The sequence below is a fragment of the Passer domesticus genome, chromosome 3 (genome assembly GCF_036417665.1).
Source record: "Passer domesticus isolate bPasDom1 chromosome 3, bPasDom1.hap1, whole genome shotgun sequence".
Classification (NCBI taxonomy): domain Eukaryota; kingdom Metazoa; phylum Chordata; class Aves; order Passeriformes; family Passeridae; genus Passer; species Passer domesticus.
The window spans coordinates 87,279,426-87,299,336 of NC_087476.1; the positions used below are offsets into that span (position 1 = coordinate 87,279,426).

Sequence of the window (19,911 nt, forward strand, 5' to 3'; positions counted from 1 at the left end):
GCTGCTTTATTGCCTTGACCAGAGGTTTTCCCAGGAAGGAGGCAGACACACAATGGGGATGCTAATCTGCTGTACTTCTGATCTCCCCTGAATGACCTTATTGCTACAGACAAAACTCTCTGCTTATTAGTCCTTGCTTATGCCCAAATCATACTTGGTCTTGGCTAAAACTGCTTTGAACGGTATAAATTAGCATTTTGCAGATAACGGAGTTTGTGATACTGCTATTTATCCAATGAGAAAGAGGATTAGGATCATCAGACAGAATGAATCTGCAATACTAGATGCAAACAATCATCATTCACAATGCAAATACAATTTTACTAATCATAGAGCAGAAAGTTTTCATTTCACACTCTGCAAAAAAAAACCCCATAGGTCATGCAAATATCTTTGACTTTTTTTTTAATTACAGCTTACTAAAAATTGAGAGCACTTGGCCAACAACACAGGCTCTTGGCAAGTTAACAAATATGCACAGGGAGCAGAAAAGCTTGAGGGAAAAGACAGCTTTCCTATCTTTTTTCTTCCTTTTTTCAACAAACAGTTTTGTTTATTGTACTTCTATTCAATAGTTTTGACTGTAAAATAATGAAGTGCAATGATTTTGTTAATTGGATTTTTTTTTTGTTTAATCAAAGAATAAAGATACATGTGAAAAGCAATGAGAACATTGAAGAATACAGGAGGCATCACTACCCCTGTTTTGACACTGCTGTTGTTCTGCTCTCTGTAACACAGGCCACAGACTGGGGAGGGACCTCCTGGGATCTTGGGCCAATCAATAACTATATTATATGAGCTCCTTTTGTAAGTAACCATGTTCCCACTAAAAGCAGGTCAGTGTTTCACCCATTTCTCCTGACCAAAAGACTGTTCCAGACCCTGTACTTAAGCTTCTTCCGAAAGCTTCGTTTATTCATGAATTCAAGCTCATTTGTTCATGGGCCAAGAATATCCTCTAAGTAATTCTTTCCTTTCCCCTTAATCCCCATGACTGTCTCACACAGATCAGTCATCATTCTAATTTTTCTGTGCTGGATAAAGCAGGGTTTACCCTCCCCTCCCACAACATGCATGCTGTAATTTAATTAACCTTTCCAGAGCTCTGGAGTGAAATATTGATGCCAACTCACCAGAAACCTTCACAGTGGTGGTGGTGCTTTTTCTATTTTTGACATCTTGTGAAACAAATAAGGTTGAAAACTTCCCAGAAAAGTTTATCTACAAGGGTATCAATAGCATCCAGCTCCTTACAATCTAGGAAATTTGAGAATTATGAATCCCTAATTTCTTGAAAATACGTTGTATAGGAAAGGGACATAGTCCTAACCAGACCTGTATTTAACTAAATAACTACTCCCATTATAGGCAATTTAATGCCTTTTTTTCAGTCTTACCTGTCATTTAGCTAGGGGGCCAGAAGCTGGAAGGCAAGTTTTGCTTCCTGATTTTGCAATGCTCCAACAGCAGCATTGTTTGGAACAAGTTCAGGGATTCATCTGAAGGTAGTTGCACAGCAATACTAAAAAATCCCTTCTGCATCAGCTCTCCTCTTAGGTTCGCAGATGAAATTAAGGACAAAAAAGGCATATATATTCCAAGAAAATATTAAAACAATCAAGAAATGTATTAAATAAAAAATAAGATTCATATAAATAAGCCAAGTTCCTCCACCTTTTCTCTACATAGGAAGCAATGCATGTTGCTTCATTCTTTAGCTAAGTTTTCAAGACATTATTTTCCTCTAAAAGCTGAGATAAAATTTTAATTGAACCTTGCTGATTAATTAGTCATGAAATGTGGCTAGCAATGTAAAATAGAATGTAAGAATACATAGTATTTCAAAAAGTGGCATAAATGGGCATTTCTCAAAGTAAATCTTGCATTTGAGAATTTATCATTGTGCCTTTGTGAAATACTTGGATGTTTGCTCAATCATTCTTGTTCTCTTTGGGGTCTAAATTGTGTGTAAAAAATACAGCTGCTCACCTATCAAGAGGGCAGGAAAATGGAACCCAGCTTCAAGGTCATGGAATACACTACTTGATTAGGCACTGACTTTTCTGCCATTTGAACACCTCTGCAGCTGGAGAAGTTCACAAATGTGGTTACAAAGCCCATGAGGCAGCTGCTTCTGCAGGCAGCCTGCACGGCTGGGGGTTGCCCAGAGAACATGAGAATTACTCATGTTCTGATCAGTGAACTGCCTGCTCTGAGTCGGGATATGGCTTTTCTTCAAAGCCTGTAACTGAGGAACCAATTCTACTCTATAATGAGAGAGCTAGCAAGATTTCAATTTTTAATTTATTCTAGGGCTTTAAAAACATTTTGAGGGGTCTGAAATTAGGTGGAGCCTCATCTGGAAGACAATTTGTTCTCTCATTTCTTTTGGAAAAATATTCGCATAATGTCCCTCAGTTAAATATGCACCCTCAATTCCTGTAATACTTTATTAACACTCTTTTAACAGATGTATGATAAAAACACCCCTAACCTGTAACAAAGAAAAAAAAAGTCCAAAAAAAACCTCCCCAGGTTTTCTGTTTGGCTCTCTGGTGTTCATGAACACAGGTTTTATGAAAACTGCTTGGTCAGTGTATAATTCAGGTTTGATTAGGTGTCAATGAACAAATGGAAAATGAACACAATTTTACACATGTAGAAATCAAAAATACTCACTGGCAAGACTTGTAGTTGCAGTTGTGACTATGAAAAAGAGGTTTAAATCATCCTTATTTGGTTTGGTTTATCTTCATCTTTATTAATCTCCGTCTCAGATGAGGCTTAAAAATAGACAGAATTGTATTTCTTGATAATTTGTAATTTTTTTTAAAGAAGAATTTTGCCCTTTGTCCCCTCTTTCTGAATTTACTGCAAAAAAGACCCAGGAGCCATGGACTTCTACTCTATACCTCCATTATTTTCCTGGAGAGAGGCATTTCAACACAGAGAACTTTTCACAAGTTTCAAAACTTCACATCTTCAACCAAGGTGTTGAAATACCTGCTAAATATTCCTTTGTGGTCCTCAAGGAAAACACAAAACACAGACTTTCAATCATAAACTCTAAGACAAAGCAGGCTATCACAGTTTAAAAATGGAAATGAAAGTCAAAATCAAATGTGGCTAAGCTCATGTCTAAGCATGCCTTTTGGTGAAATGAGGTGAAAGGACATATGACAAATTAAAGTTATATCCTCCCTCGCCATTTTTAAAACACAGGTCCTGATCACTCCTGGAATGAGTGGAAAACAATGGGATGCAAATTCAATCTGAGTACCATCACTGTTGTACAGTCTATGGTGAGGCTTCTGTTGTTGCCAATGCTTTCTTTTAAATGTCTATATTGCACCAGAGCTTAATGATAGAAGGGAGTGTGACTACTTTAACCTAACCAGGAAAGGTGCTGTTTCACAGACCTTAATGTTTTGAAGGGTTGTTGTAAGTGGATGAGTGTGGTTTTGTTTTAAAATACTGTTCCACAGTAATCAATAAATCAAAATTGGTTTTGGTCAAGAAATGAATTGTAGAATGGTTTGGCTTTGAAGGGACCTTAAGTATCATCTAGCTCCAACCCTCTTGCCATGGGCAAGATCAGGCTTCCACTAGACCAGGTTGCTTAAAACCACCAACCTAGCCTTCAGCACTTGCAGAGATGAAAGAAAACACCCAAGTCTGAGAGTTACCCCACTCTTGCTTAATGCTGGTAAAAGATTTCACCTGTGTACGTCTGTTTGGTAACATGGCTATTGCAATTAATTAGATTTCTAATTTCTTTCTTTGCTGGAGAAGTCCTATGCTTAAACCATGACTCTGGCTTATATTTGTAAGACCAATGACAAAGAGAAGAAACAATTGCTTCATGCTGACCCAAAGCAATTAAAAAGGTGAGATTCCAGCAGTAAGCAAATGATGCAGCTAGAGAGAGCACACAAAATATTCAGTATAGATGGGTGCCCTATGTAGGAGAAAGAGAAATTATATGGAAAATCGAGGCATTTATAATCCCTGCTTTTCTACAACTTGCAAAAAAAAAAGTAATGTGTTTATAGTGATGTTTTCTAGCTCCTATTTGAAATATTTTTTGCTCAACTTATCCTTAATTTGCACCATTTGGGTGTAAGTCTGTTTCAAAAACATGCAGAACCAATGTGCTAGAAGGTTTTTTCGGCATCATACCAAGTAGTTACAGAATTCTGGTAAGGTACAGTGGCAAATCTAATTAATGATTTTGAGAGAACATATGGATTTCAAAGGAGTCAGAAAGCAATGTGTGCAACTAGCTTGTTCCCAGGGCAACACAAGCTTATTTAGTTTAGAGAAGGAATTGCTGATACTTCTGAAAGACAAAATGAAGGTACATGATTTCTATTACCAGTAGAGAGATCCACAGAGACTGAAAATTCCATGAGGCTCCCAGAATCTTCTTCTTTTGGAGAAAGTAATTAAAGCTGTATTAAGCACACAAATCAACAACTGTCTATTACATCCAGGATGAAGTAAAATCCACCGAACATTAACCTAAGAAATACTCAGAACTAGTGAAAGAGATTAAGGAGCTAATGGACATATTAAGTATCTTCTGAAACATTTTAGGGTATCTAAGCACACATCAGAGAGCAGAGTTTATCAGAGCCTACTGCTGAGGATCAACTTCCAGAATTTATTTTCTGTTTCTTCTCTTGATTTTTGCTCCCTGTTGTCAAGAATGAACTCAAGCCCAGCTGCCATGGTTCTTCTTCACTGGCCTTTGCAGTAAGTCATCCTGTGTTTCTTATTTTTTCACTCTGTCAAAGCCCCATTTTTATTTTTCTCAGTCTTCATGCTGTAACTGAGGGCTCCCCTGTATGCAACATCTCAACCTCTACAACCATATTATTTCCCTTTCTCCTATGTAGTGCACCCACCTTCATTGCAACAAAATTTGAAATCTGATCCTTATTTTAGATCATAAACTTTGTCCTTCCCTCATCAAAATAGCATTTGGCTGTATGCTACCTAAATTCATTCCTTTCTCAGTGAATGGGATACATACCACTAATTACTGGGAATAATCACAGCTAAAATAATTAACTGAAATTCCAGTCAGAATTTGGATCACCAGACTGTGAGATAACAAAAGACAAGTCTTGTCTGGTGGAGCTTGAGTCAAAGAGTTTAGTGAATGACATAAGGTAGCAAAAACTGCAGAGAGTAGGTGGAAGCAGAAAAGTGACTGTGATGCTGCATTAGAAGCAGTAATTTCAGAATTAACATTTGTGACAAGTCTTGCTCTTATAGTTACATCCTATCCCAAGACTGATCAACCAAAAAAAATTTGTGGGAAATTCAATGGAAGAAGGTGCTAAAGGATCCCAGACTAAGCTGGGTGTATCAGTAGAAGAGCTGCAATGGCCACCAGAGCTGAAACGGAAAATGATGACCTGGCACCACATAAAATGAGGAAGCCTAAACACACACCAAGTTTGTTATGTTTGGTCTGGAACAAATGCAACAAAGGGGATTATAGATCACCTTTTATAGATCACCTTTTGCTGTCTAAGGGAAAAGTGAAATCACAATGAGGATCCCCATCATGAATGAAGGGCATTGAATTGGCCTACACGTGCCCTGGTATTGCCAGATGACATCAGAGCATAGCTCAAGATGGATTTCACATTGATGTAAAGCACTGTTTAATTTCAAAAGTGTAGGTATCTAACAGCTCTAAGACTTGCTTCATGGATGTGAAAAGAAATGTTTACTTTTGCTAGCGATTACTTGACTTTCCCAATTATCCAGAGAAATGACCTCATTGTAGCACATAAATGTGTACTGGAGACTCTGTAAGCTATAAAAAATATGGCTTTTCAAAATAGATATGCAACAGGACTGAGATACTTGAGCCCTAGACACATGCAGTAGTGCGAATAAAAGGAACTTTTCTAGAGTTGTTACCAACCAAACCACACTGAACGCTTACAAAAACATAAGAATATCTCCCAAAATATTTATAATGGTATCTGGCTTATTTGCAGATAAACAGCCAGGAAGGAGTAAAAAGACCAAGCTTTTTCACTGTCTGAGGGACAGGTCTTTACTTCCAACTTTGTCCGACAGCCCTTAGACAGCTCTCACGGTCTGCTTTGTGCTGGCACTTTGCTCTGCTTCACCTTGCCAGCACACAGATAAGATCATGGATGGGACTTCATTTGATCAAAAAAAAATCTGACCTATTGACTCTCTCAGGCTCTAAACTGAACATAAATAAATAACCTGGGGCTATCATTCATTCAATTTACCTTTAAAACTTTCTGCAGGTGACATTTAGTCATTCCTTGTTGCAAGTTCAGTAGGAAGACAACAGCTGTGGAAATGTATTTGGTGCCTTGTGCACAGTTTGAAAGGTTGACAGGGCTTCTGTATTTACCATCAGGGCCAACACTGTTTGAAAGTACTTTTTATGGACAAAAGGCTTGTGATAGAAACTACTATAAGTCTAAGTGAATGCCTGCCTCAAATAAAATGAACTTACCTGTGTGTGAGCTGCCATAAGTGAAGAGGTTAACAGACATTTCCTATAAATTTCTTTTTCCTTACTTGCAACACTCTATCCTCCTCCATTCAGCCATGGCCTTTTTGTAAATTTCGTAAATCCTATGGATTTAATCTGTGCAAATTAGGACAGAGTAGGCAAAGGCTGAAAGACAAGCAGTGATGCCAGCTACAAACTACTTCTCACAGTCCTCAGCAGCCTAAAAGAGCCACGTAGGCAGTAGGTGCATGCATGTGCAATACGTGTGTGTGAAAAAAAATGGGTTATGAATCAGCCTACTAAATGTTTATAGGGTTCAGATCAGTCCTGTAGGTATCCATTCTTGCATGAGACATTGCATATATTTTCCCAAATAAAATAATACAGTGGAGACTGACGGGATAAATTCATGGGTGGCACTGAAAAGTATGATGCAAACATAAGCTTTCACTACTGTCACCTTCTAATGCCTCTCTGTAGAATATTAAAAAGAAAAATTAACATCAAAAGAAGTTTACATGCAAGGTTTTGACAGAGCTGCTTAAGATGAACAGTTGTCCCAATAAATCATTAAATATGTTTGCAGTGAATTCATAAATCACTATTTGAGGCATTGAAATAACTGGCACTACTGTTTTGGCTCAGTTACCGGTTTTACATCAGGGACTTATTTTCCAGTTTTTTTCCTCTAAGTCGCTGTAATCATGTGCTGCAGTTGAATCTAAACTAAATGGCATGCACAATAAATGTGCTCCCTCAGTGAGATCATGCGAGCACTGTAAAATGTAAAAGAAAATAGTGGAAGGCACTGAAGTGGTTCACACTGTGACCTTTCATAAACCAAAAAGAGAAAAATAGCAGAAGAGCAAAATTTGTCAGATTTATCTTCTCCTTTTGGCTCAGTAACAGAGACTATGTTTGCTTGTCTTGTGAGGACATTTATGGTGCAGAAAGAACCCTTACCTGAGCAGAAAAGAAATCCCAGTTTGAAGTCTTCTTTCATCCATTCACACATGCAACCCTGCTGTGTCTATTTTTACAGAATATTCCATCTAAAGTGATGACCCTTTATGCAAAAGTAGTCACTGGAGAGAGCAGACACTGATTTGCAAAGTAAGAAATTTGCTTGGAGCCTAAAGGCTCATTCTGTACCTCAACAGCAATCCTGCCTGTCACAGCTCTGTAATTCCTTGGTCTCATGCTATGTAAAATCCACAAATCTTCAGAAAACAAAATATCTACAAATGCCAGAAGGGACATTAGCATCTCTCAGTCTCTCCCAAATCTAAACAACTACAAATCAAAGGCTAATCTTACAAAGTGTCTTTATTGGTGTTTAAAAACAATCAGGATCCTATAACACAAGGTTATCTGCTTTTGGTTGATTTTGGTTTTTGTATTAACAACAAATACACAGAGCAGGCCAGAGGAAAGTGAGTTAGACCAGCCCAGAGAAGACCTGGTTTCTGCTCCCAAATATGCTTCCTGGCTTTCTGTACAAGATGGGCTCTACCATGAGCACCACTGAGCAACTATTACTGTGTCCTGGGTTATTTATTAATCTGGTCAAGTCTGAGTGTTTTATAGGACAGGTGATCTCTTTGGCAACTTTTAGAGTAAAACCAATGCAAAGTCACAAGGCTGATTGCTGTAGTGAGGAGGTATTAGCAAAAGCCCCATTCTCCACGTTTCTTGCCCTCCACAACTGTCCTTCAGCTGAAGCAAACAAAAAAATCCACCTTAGCTTTTCATAATGCTATATAATTTTTTGAGAGTTCTATTTACCAAAACATCTTATTTGACATCTCTATGCTCACAATTTTTAAAATGTAAAATTATGTTCATTGACTGAAAATGCATACATCAGTTTATTTATATTTAATACACACACATTTACACAAAAGCTTGCAGAGTGTAGCCCTTGTAGTTTTCACTGCATCTTAAGAAAACATTACAATCACTCTCTGCTTTGCAATGGAAATATACTCTTCTAAAATAATGGTTTACTTCTGAAAAACAGGAGCTAAAAATGTTAAGCTCTTCTGATTTAACTGTATTTCTCTCTTTCAGACTATTCCTAATTTTATTTTCCAAAGGAAAACTGAACCACTAAAAGGAGATAGTTAGGAGCCTGTTTTTCTCATTTGGTCATATACATACATGCCTGTTTCTCAAATCCTCAGTTCTGCTACTTCTTTTTCTTCCATATTGATGCCCCCTTTGGTAAAATGAATTCAGGTTCATAGGAAAAAAAGAGGGATCTAAGGAGATCACCTGTTCCAGCTTCCTCAGAGCAACACCTTCTTCAGTGTGAGGTCTGGTCTGGCTGAGGTTTGAAAAGCCCCAAGGAGGGATTGATCTTTTTCATCATGCTTTGCCACTCTTATGATGAAGAATACATTCCTTGTATCCAAACACAATTTCCTTTGTTACAAATCATGATCATTGCCTCTTGTCTGTCTGCTATGGTGTCTTTCAGAGAGTCTGAAAAAATCTCCAGAAACTCCCTTGGATAATGGAAGATGGCAACTGGATCCCCTCAACCACCCATAACTAAGCAAAACAGGTTCCATCAGGAATTCCTAGAACCTCTCATGCTCTAGCCTTCTAACCATTGTAACAGCTCTTCTCTGAGACTTGCTCCAGTCCATCCTTACTGGGGTCTCAACACTACACAGCTTTTCAAATGCAGCTACTGGAAATCACTTACAAAGTCAGCCGGAATAGCTCAGCTCCTCTGTGAGGGCTAAAGAACTTTCCCTGCAGCAGATTAGGGAGCTTTCCTACACTTCCATCCAGTAAAGACCTACAGGTACTGGAACTTCTAGCAAAAGGTAGGTACAACTTTCAGCCACATCTGTACAGGAGTGTTTTAAAAGGGATTTTTATCTATGACCTTAAGGCTAATTTTCAGGCACCTGTCTCTTGTATCTTGATTTAAAATCATTCCCATCACAGTCCAAGGAAGTTTACCTGCTGGTCAAGGAGAACTCCAGAAGTGCCAACTGCCCCAAGAGCCTGTGGAGTTGTTACAGGGTTGAAGGCAAAACTGCCCATATAAAATAGCCAAATACAAACCAGCTAGGAATATACCATGTCCCTGAGTTGTTCATGCCAGAAAGCACCACAAATCCATTGAAATGCAGTAAAAGCAATAACAATAAACAAAACATTTCATCTTCAAGGAAGGACCCAAACCAGAAAAGCAAGGCTATGTTATTTGCTAATGCCCTGGCCCCATAATTTGTTACAGGAATACTATGGGACCAAACGAATGATGTTGCAAGTCTTGCCCTAAGGACTGAAGTAGCTGAACAGATCATTTGCAAATGGCTATAAATAACCCACATGTTGATATTCAGCTTCCTGCAGCCTGCACCAGTATGAGAAATGGCTCCAGGAATAATTCCAGAAAAAAGCCCTGTCCACTTGCTGACTACTATTCTGCCTTTTGCTTTCACATCCACTTTCAGATAAAATTGCTCCTGTTGGAATACTCTAGCATATTGCAATGCTGTGAAAAATCACACTGCTGCTCTGTTTCTTCTGCCTTGGGAAAAAAAAACCCAATCCTGATATTCCCATCTTGAAGTGCTTTTTCATACACTTGGTCAATGAGTTTGGATGGAGTTTGACAGAACATTTCTATTCCTCAGAACAATATTGTAAGAACCCTTATCACTTCACATGTTTTGTGAGTCCTGTAACACTCATTCCAACCACATTTGCTGTAAATTTCTTCCATAAATCTTCAGTGTAACTTTCCTCAAGCCAGCGTTCCTCAACACCGTCTGCCACAGAAAACAACATTTTGAGCATCCCCATTGGTAAATCCACCAATTGAATGAAACCAATTGCAGATTCAATAGGAAAAAGTCCAATGGCAACATAGGAAGTCAGGAAACATTGGACAGATCCACCAGAAATTACGGGGGGGAAAATCAAATGCCTGTACGGAAAGTGTTGTAATTTAGTTTTATTCCAGGTCTAAAAGTGGAAAAACTTAAAGCTTCATACTACTTTACAGCAGTGCCGTTCAGCATCTGCCAATGTTTCCATTATGAACTGCAATTTTCAGGGGTTTATAACTCAGCCATAAAAATTTGCTTTGGGATGAAGCTAGAAATAAAAGCTGTTCACCCAAAAAAATAATTATCCTCCCTGTCCCCCACCCCCCCCCCCTTTTTTTTAAGTAGAGAGTTAAATTGGATTTGGTTATTTTTAAGCCAACTCACTTTAAAAGGCAAATTTTTTTGTTACTTTTTGTACTATCACAAACTACACATGATCTTGGGGGATTTGGAGTTACACTATATGACAAACCACATACGATTCACAATGAATACGCTGCAAGAGGGCAAAACTCTTTTTGGTTTGCATTAAAAATGTGAACAACATTCCTAAGAAGTGGGCAGGAGTTATTCTCTGCAACTTTGCTATTGCAAGATCTCATCCAGAGGACTCTAACCCAGTTAAACATTGAGCAATAAAAATTATATAGACCTACAAAACATGACATAAGGCAAGGCTGAAGAAAATAGATTTCACCTAGGAACTGAATATCAAGGAATAAGTGACAACCATTTGTCTAACATGAGAAACAGAAAAAAAAAATTAAAAGGAGGATGGTGATCCCATGCTTTCCAGGTTCAGATCAAAAAGTGTAGGAAAAAAAAGGTTTATTTGCAAGAATGAAGTTTTAAGTTACATGTTGGTAAATTCACATGGCAGTGAAGTCATGCAGTGGAACCACCCTCATATTGACTTGGTCATATTACTTAGCAAATATTCCTCTTGAGGCTGGATAATCACTTTGAAGTTGGTGGTGAAATGTAGCACTCAAATACAGGTTACTCACATATAGCACTCAGATACATACCCCAAGATTTTATGACCAGATTAAAAAAATCCCCAAATTATCTTTTCTACTGAAGATAATTTGTGGGGTTTTTTTTCCTTTGCTTTGGATTTCTAGAGTTTTTAGAGCATATTTTCAATTTTCATGCAATTCAGACTAAAAACTTGAAATGCCAGTAAGTAAAACTTCTCACAGTCATGACTTTAAATGAGCTACAGCTTTATGAAATACATCACAAAATCATGACATTTGCAATAGAATGACAAAAGTTTTTAGCTTTGCAATTATTCCATTATGCAGCTGGCTTACTTTCTATATATTATTTGGGACAGAGCAACTAAACAGAGCAGGTTTTTTTTTTTACAGTGTATCTTTTGTTTCACTTTGCTAAACTAACATACTTTCAAGTGTCTTTTTCTTTCCAAACTTCCCAACCTTTCCCCAAAGAATTATACCCTATATATCCAAAGCAGCAGTTATCCATACCAGTTGAACAGAATTTGGAAATCAATTTTTTTAGTCTTTTGGGAAAGAATGAAGAACTTCTGAAATTATTAGCAAGAAGTATTTGCTGGCTTCTCATCTTTTATCTGGTGTCTTATCACAAAGGCTGGGTGTTTAATACAGTGTAAAAACACTGATTTATAATTTGAAAGATTACAAAGCTTTGAAAAGCTTCTGACCATGTTTGGTCAGAATTTGGCTGAGGGATCAGCAGAAAATGCACTTTATTTAGTGCACATCACATACATTTTAAATATTTCTGATTCTTTCCTAAAGAGAAGCTTATCTCCAAGTGGTGGCTAAGAAAAAGATCATAACCTCCTGGCCCTCTCAAAAGCTTCTGACATTTTCTATTGCCCCTCTTGCCCCTTAAGTATTACATCTTCTCTGAAATGTGGTTATGTCTCCCAGAGCCTTTCCTCTGAAGGTTATTCACCATCTGGGCTGTCCTACCTCACCCCCTCCAAGAACATCTCATTAGATTGCATCATGCCTGGTATCTCTGATATATGATTCCCAAGACGCTGACTGCCAACTTCCAACACTATTCTGGCTCCCCACATTATTCACTGCTTTTGATCCTATAAAACAAACAAACAAACAAAAAACCAAACCAACAAAAACCCCCAAACCAACCCACAAAACAAAACAAAACAATAGTACATGTAATTTGTCTTCCAAGAAGGTCAAATCCTGTAGGATCCTGTTTTTCATCCATGTGTATTGCTATGACAGCTCACCTCTCAGTGTACCTCAGGTCTCAGGTTGCAACATCAGATCCAAACACACTCAAGACCTAGAGGTTTTGTTTCTGCATCTGTGCAAGGCTGTGCAAGGAAAGCCCAGCTTATCTCTGAGTGAATGGGCAAGATCACCACCTACTTACAGCCACTCAAACTCAAAGTATGTTAACAGGCTAACTTACTCTGATGCTGAACTTACATGTTGGTCATCCATGTGCCAATCCTGCCCCTGCAGGCAGAAGAAGCTTCTTGAGTGTTTGGCTCCTGCCCTTCCACTCTTAGTTCTACTCCGAGTCCAAAACACTGCTCACACAAAACAGCCATGCAGAGACCTGGGCTCCAAGCAGAAAACACTTCGGGAAGGGACTAGATAACTCTTCCCAGATAGAACCAAAGGGAACCTAGGGTGAGCAGCTGAATAATTCAGCTTAAATGATCTTTGCCAGTACAGACTACACTGAAATTTTTGGTTTGCCTTGAAACAGTTTCAGTCAACTGTTCTGAGACCAAAGCTCTCTTGCAAAAACATGGGTTTAAGGTGCCAGACTTGGTGCACTTATTTGGTAAAAACAGTGCACAAAGTCCATGTGCCATCAAACACATGATGACTGAGCTTGGATTTACACAGTGAAGTCACAGACCTGCACAGATTCCTGTGTTGTGGATCCTGCTCTGGACAGTGCCCCACAGAGCACAGTGCTGCAGTACAGATACTGCTCCACACTCGACACAGGACTCAATGCCCCCAAGGCTGCCCTCACTCCTCATTTTCCCCTTCCCACCAAGATTTTAACAAAGTAGACAGCAGGCTATATTAGCAGCACAAAACTCTGATTTTTCAGTCTAACACTTCAGGTTCCCTAGACCACATCTCACCTCCAGCTAAGGAATTTTCAAGACAAGTAACAAAATGAAGCAATACTATTATAAGCAGCCTTTGGGTGGGTTACAAGTCAGGCTGCTAATGACTAACTTTAATCACTCTCAGAGCCCTGCAACTTCCCTGAAATAATGCAAAATGTTATTCTGAAATGGAATCTGTATGCAAAAAGTAAGAAAAACAGACTTTTTGATTTACCAGACTTACAACTATGATTACTATGATTAGGACTATAATGGTGGGTCAGAATGTTCTCATTACATCAGGGGGTCTATAATTAGCCCCTAACTCTGTTTTTAAGGGAGTTAGAACATCTTTCAGCTTGCCAGTAGTGGCTATATGAATTTGAACACAAGCTCTCTCTCTCCAGCTGTCAGCATTATGTCACCATTTCACCTACATTTTTTTGAGGCTTCTAAGAAAATAATAATTAAAAGCATACTACTGAGCTTTTTGACATCATCTGTACTATCCAGGAGAAACAGATCCTCAGATGACATGGAGCCAAGCCCCCAGTAACTCCACTCATGTAAGGACATTGCCTGATGCATTTTGGCACAGTTCAACTGGTCCTAAATGAGCTCCACCAATTTACAGAAGGAACTGGCACTGACAACTCTGCTCTGTATAGAACTAACATGTCCTAATTATTTATTGAAAGAGCATTTTATTTCCCTGCTGCTCTCCTAAAACCAAGTCCCTCTAAGGTGGTCTCCATCCAGTGCCTGGAGCTGGATATTAAGCTGCTTTTGAATGCCTGAAAGTTCTGCGTGTCAGCAGACCTGACAGGCCGGCAAAAATCTAGGAACACAATTTGTGCCATTTAGTTGTCTCAGTAAGCCAAACATGGTTTTGACTACAAGAGACATTGGCACATACAGATATCCAAGTAAATCATTATAACACACTCACTTGTGGTTGTGGCACTGGAGGGAAATTGACAAAGTCAAATGAAACCCATTCTTCTTAGCACCACTTCAGCATTTGATTAAGTACAAAGGGAAGGTTTTAAAGAAAGTGCAGTGAGTTAAACTTAAATTACTTGAGGTAATTACAGTAATTTTTAAAACCTACTTTAATAGTGACTGCTATGGAGGAACACGGCACCAAGTTTTGACACAAGTTTCACTACAAGAAGGGAATGATTTAAAATACTACTACATCCAGCAAGAAAAGCAAGTACACACAATAGCAAGATCATAGATGACGATCGATGCTATAACTTCTGCTGCAAGTGTAATGTACCCTGTTGTGGCAGCCCATTAAAATCCTGTGGTTAAAAATATGATGGCTGAAGCAGTTTTGTTAATACCACTTCCTGTTAAAGAACACAGACTATCACAACTAAAAAAAAGAAAATCCAGTATTTTCTGAAAAAATATTTTTTTCCAAAATACATATATTCCTAAAGTAATAATTTTAATTATTGTAAAGATGCAAAGACAAGAATATTTATCTGTATTACTCTGTCTTCCATTTATCTCCCCTTATATCAATTTTCCCTGGTAAAAGGAAAGAACTAGAAGAGAAATGAAGACAAGAATCCCCAAAGGAATCAAGAACGTTTGTGGCTTTTGAAGATAAAACAAAACTTTTTCATGGTGAAAGGAGGGTCACTGGGAGGGAGTGAGAGAAGAAAAACTTTAGTGAAGCAAACTTAAAAAAAAAACCACCCCAAACTGACAAAACAGAAATTGTTGCACCATTAGCTGCATTTCAAATCTCAAATAATAAGGGCAGCCAGCCTGCAAATCTGGAAGGGAATTCAGCCCATGTTATTGGGGAATGATTTCAACACAGCCCCAAGGGAAATGCATTTAAAGATCCATATGTTTGCTTGGCACCAAACCAAGTTCCATTAAATAACACTGTATTCAGCTACATAACAAATTTACTTACCATACATTTCATATGAGAACTAATTTGTTTGATAGCAATATTGCTGATGTTTATATTAGTTTACTGTAATGAAAACAGTATTTTCTAAACTATGAACAAATGCATACCAGTAATTTTACAGTGGCTTAACCAAAGTACTGGTAGTACTTCAAGAAGAGAATTTATACAGTATGTACATTTCTCAGTGCTGCTCATGCCAAACATAATAAGGGGGTTCCACTATGAGGATGGAACTTGCTTTTGTCACCAGGAGATCTGATCTAAGTCCCATTGTGAGCCATGGGGGGAGCTGCTGAGGCCAGCAGGACTACAGGCAATTCCAGGCTTGACACTTGCTGGGTCCAAAAATGACTTCAGGAAAACCAAATATTCAGAGCTGGTGGAGTGAAGCATGACACAAGGCTCTCCCTTCTCATGACATTACAGAAATTATGAAGGTAATCACTTGACTGCTGTTTCAACTGAATGTTAAACCCCTAACTGCAAATATGAAACCAAGGGCCTTTATATAAAATGTGAAATTCACGTACCATCATCTATCTGGTCAATAAAGCTGCTAAATATTTTCATATATACAAAAACATTGACAACCGAGTTGTGCTATAAAACCACTAAAACATCTTGAGGATTTCACTCAGTAATTCCATGCAGTCTGGCATTAATCAGTTTGACATCTTCAGAAAAAATGTATTGCCTTAGTGAGGAAAAAATCTAGTTCTTCCAATAAAGTCACCTTCAGTGACATGTTTATATATTTGCTTAGAGAAGCATCATTAGAAAAAAAAACCCAAAAAACAACTGAGAAGGAGCCAAGGATGATTTAATGATGCACTTACTGAAACCTCTGCAAATTGTCTTTTTTGTCAGCTTTCAATACACAAAATCTGCCCTGGCACTTCCAATATTAATATCCATTCTTTTCACCAGCACAGTTGTGACTTCTGGTTATGATTCATGCTAAATTACAAATCCAAACAGAAGCAGGGGCCACATTGTTTCCAAAAAAACATATTAATATATTATTATAAATACTGTCAGCACTATTTGCCATACAGTTAATTTCTCAAGAAATTATGTTAAATTAGCATGTAGCACTCCACACCACCTCTGTACATGCTGGAGGTGGCCACAGTACAAAAATCTGTATGGTTCCAATTGTAAATCTGATGTGATGGGTCATGAAATGAAATGTTTCTCTGCAGGCTGACTGCCTGAAAGGAGAAGGAACCTACTTCTGAACAAGCTTCCTCTCCCTTCCCAAACCAGTGGGGAAGGAAAGGGGGCAGTCAGTCCTGTAAATCTCACAGTAAACTGTAAGTCCTAACTGAAAAATACTCTGTTGCAAACCAAAGAAAGGTTTAATTCCATTTCTGAACTCTCACACAGTGAGTTCCTCACTGACCATTTATTTAGCCAACTGAGAGTGTAACCTGTTCAGTGGAAACAGTGAAAAACATTAATTACTCTGAAAAAAGCAGGCTCAAAGCTTCAGTCAAAATGGATCTATGGGTAAACATGACTTAATTACCTTGTATTTGGAAAAATCCTAGTGATGAAAATGCCATACTTCTTGCCCAGAAGGTCATGAGCCAGCCACTACTATTTCTGCAGTGCAAAGACAATGAAGGAAAGCTCTGTTTTAAGAGTAGATGAAATTAGTTGCCTGAATTATACATTGCATTAACCTGCAAGTTATTCCAACTTCCACTTCATAAAGATGAACACAAAAGAGACACTCTCCTATGATACATAAACATACCTTATGTGAACTGGAGATTATCAATGGAAACTATGGAAGGGGAGCATGGTTAGCACTCTCATTATCTTATTCTTATTAATCGGGAAGCATTAAATCACTCCCTTGGCAATTCTGGCATACTAGTGTGACTAAGATTCGTAATTATTTTGGCTGCTCCTCCAACATCTTGGCTACATTAAGAACTTTACCCCAAATCCTCCAAACTCAAACAAAACAAACTCCATCTTTGAAGCCAGGCTTTCTACACAGATCCATCAGTGGGAACCACAGGCTCTAAAGCAGCAGAGTTCATATTCACATGCTTGAATATCAGCATTCGGCTGGAACATGCCCCAGAAAACTTTTTTTCTACTAAGATCAACTATGACAGCAGGTAATGCTTGCAGTCTGATTAATTTCTGCATATTTTAAAAGTCAAGAAGCAGCAGAAGTCGTATTTTTATAAATTTTCTACTGTATACATGATGTAAGATCTTGATGGCTTGCTTGATTCAGCTATGATCTGACATACTTGATGCCTATCACTGTACATTGTTTGTGGTGACAAACAGCTTTAACCAAACAAGAGAGCACAAGCAAGCAATTAATTCTTCCATGCTTTCATTAGGGGTTGCAGACTATTAGATTATTACTGCTTCATTACTTGCATTTAATTTAACATAGTAACTACTTTTAAGAAGCAGGGTAAAATATTCACCAACCAAGAAATACTGGCCCTTTGAAGTAGTGGAAAGTTCTAAGTACACTCACTAAGTACACTCACTGTCTAAGTTCTCTACTCCCCCGGCTAGGGGAGGACTCCGCACTGGCTGAGCTGTGGCACAGCAGCTGACAGCGGGGAGCACTGCCCAGATGCACCGGGGGCGTCCGGGGAGTGCCTCAGCAGGAGGCAGCGGTAGGCAGCAGAGACGTAAAACAAGTGAAGGAAACAGGGACTCCTTTCGGGGGCACAGTCCAGAGGTTTATTGTCTCCAGGAGAGCCAGTCGAGAAAAGACCAGGTGCAAGGAAATACAACGGTATATAAAGGGGGTGGAACAATGGGGTTGGGACAATACAATAACCAATGAGGGAGAACTTAAGAGGGACCACACTTGTGAGGGACACACTGGCTAGCGAATAGGGAAGGTAGGAAGGAGGGACTCTTGTTCCTGATCCAGTCACCCACTGCCGAGGGGAGAACTTTCTGGAGAAAGGGGAGGGGTCAGTGGGTGACAGACAGGAGCTCCGGGAAGGGCTCACAGAAAGTATCCAGGGAAACAGGGGAGGAGACAACCAACTGACAGCTCTCACATATGGGGAGGGGTTACCAGGAGAGGAAGGGGAATACCAGGACTGAACCATTTAACAGGTAGGGGTAACAGAACAAACCAACTCTAATGGAACTGACACCACAACATCACTGGGTCTATTTTGTATTTTTTGTATTTCTCAATACACTCTCCTTTGTGTATTGAGACACAGGTTACAAAGCCTTATTGGTTTTGTTGTCTGGAATCACGACAAATGACAAATTCCTTGTCATTAGCAATTAATGGTTCAAGAGTAATGTTTAACTCTCACTACACAACTTTTTTGAAGCACTTAATAAGGAGATACCAACTTTTCCTTGCATTTTTAAAGGATCCTACATATTCACACACTGAACCTACAGAAGATTTTAGATGCCTCCTCACCAGAGCAGTGCCTACAGCCCTCACATACTTAATAGAAGAATGGAATTTCTGTCCTTCAAGCTCACAAAACTTACCTTGATGACAGCAGGTTTGGTATGGTACTCAGGCTCAATGCCATGCTCTGGGGAATAAGAAACCTTGCTGGATTTACACCACTGGCTGTTCTAAATTACGATTTTTTTTAATCTATTCAGTAAACACAGAGCTCAAAGGCACAGCTGGGTGCTAAGTCCCAGTGCAGTGTGCAGAGAAACACTTAACCAGATATGATATTGAAAATAGAACTGCTAGTTTCTCTTCTGAGTAGTGACACCAGGTTCACACAGTGGAGGAGGATATGGAAAAGAAACAAAAGTAGGAAACTGAATTGGTAATTATTATTTCCTTTCTCCAGAGCACCCTTAACCAGATGCATCTTAAATGAAGGTTCAGTCAAGCTGGAAAACTCATGGAACAGGTTTCTCTTCTATGATCTCCCAAACAATCTTCACAGCTGATCTAGAATGTGTGTCAACTGCAAAGTAAATTCATATCCACTTTCCTCCATCTATGTCTTAACAAATTTTATTCTAATATTGTCCACTAGGTTTCCATTTCTTTGTTTTGCCATCTGGATCTCATCGTTATAAATGCAAGCTACTTTCACCCACTTGGCTCACTTCATCTGTAGAGACTTTTTAAATGGCTTTAAAAATTATTTACTAAAAAAGCAGTGAAAGATCTAACATGAGAAGAGATTACTTAAGTAGAGAATTTCTTGCTTTAATGTCAAAATTATGTTGCCAATGACTTCTGGCTTCCCACACTGTTCACCCAGTTTCTGCATATTTGTTCTCTGACTTTATATATCTATACAAGCACATGAATTACTGAGAAGGTACCCACATTCACAGCAATGATCTATTCACAAATTTTAAACATCTGAACTACAAGAGTGTAGTGTCAGAAAAGAAGACAGAATAAAGGTCCAAACAATACTGCTTTGTTTCTGAAGCACTATGGAACACAGTAACTGAGCCCAAGACTTAAAGACTTTATTAAATGAGTTTTCTTTTGCCTACTGAATTGTGTATTTCA

At 38.6% G+C, this 19,911-nt stretch overlaps 1 long non-coding RNA gene across 1 annotated transcript; it reads left to right on the forward strand.

Moving 5' to 3' along the window:
* Positions 1 to 15,689: 15,689 nt before the first annotated feature.
* On the forward strand, positions 15,690 to 17,531 carry LOC135297048 (uncharacterized). The gene is made up of 3 exons (XR_010359066.1): positions 15,690 to 15,838; positions 16,604 to 16,714; positions 17,410 to 17,531. It is a non-coding gene; the product is annotated as an uncharacterized LOC135297048 (long non-coding RNA).
* Positions 17,532 to 19,911: the final 2,380 nt, after the last annotated feature.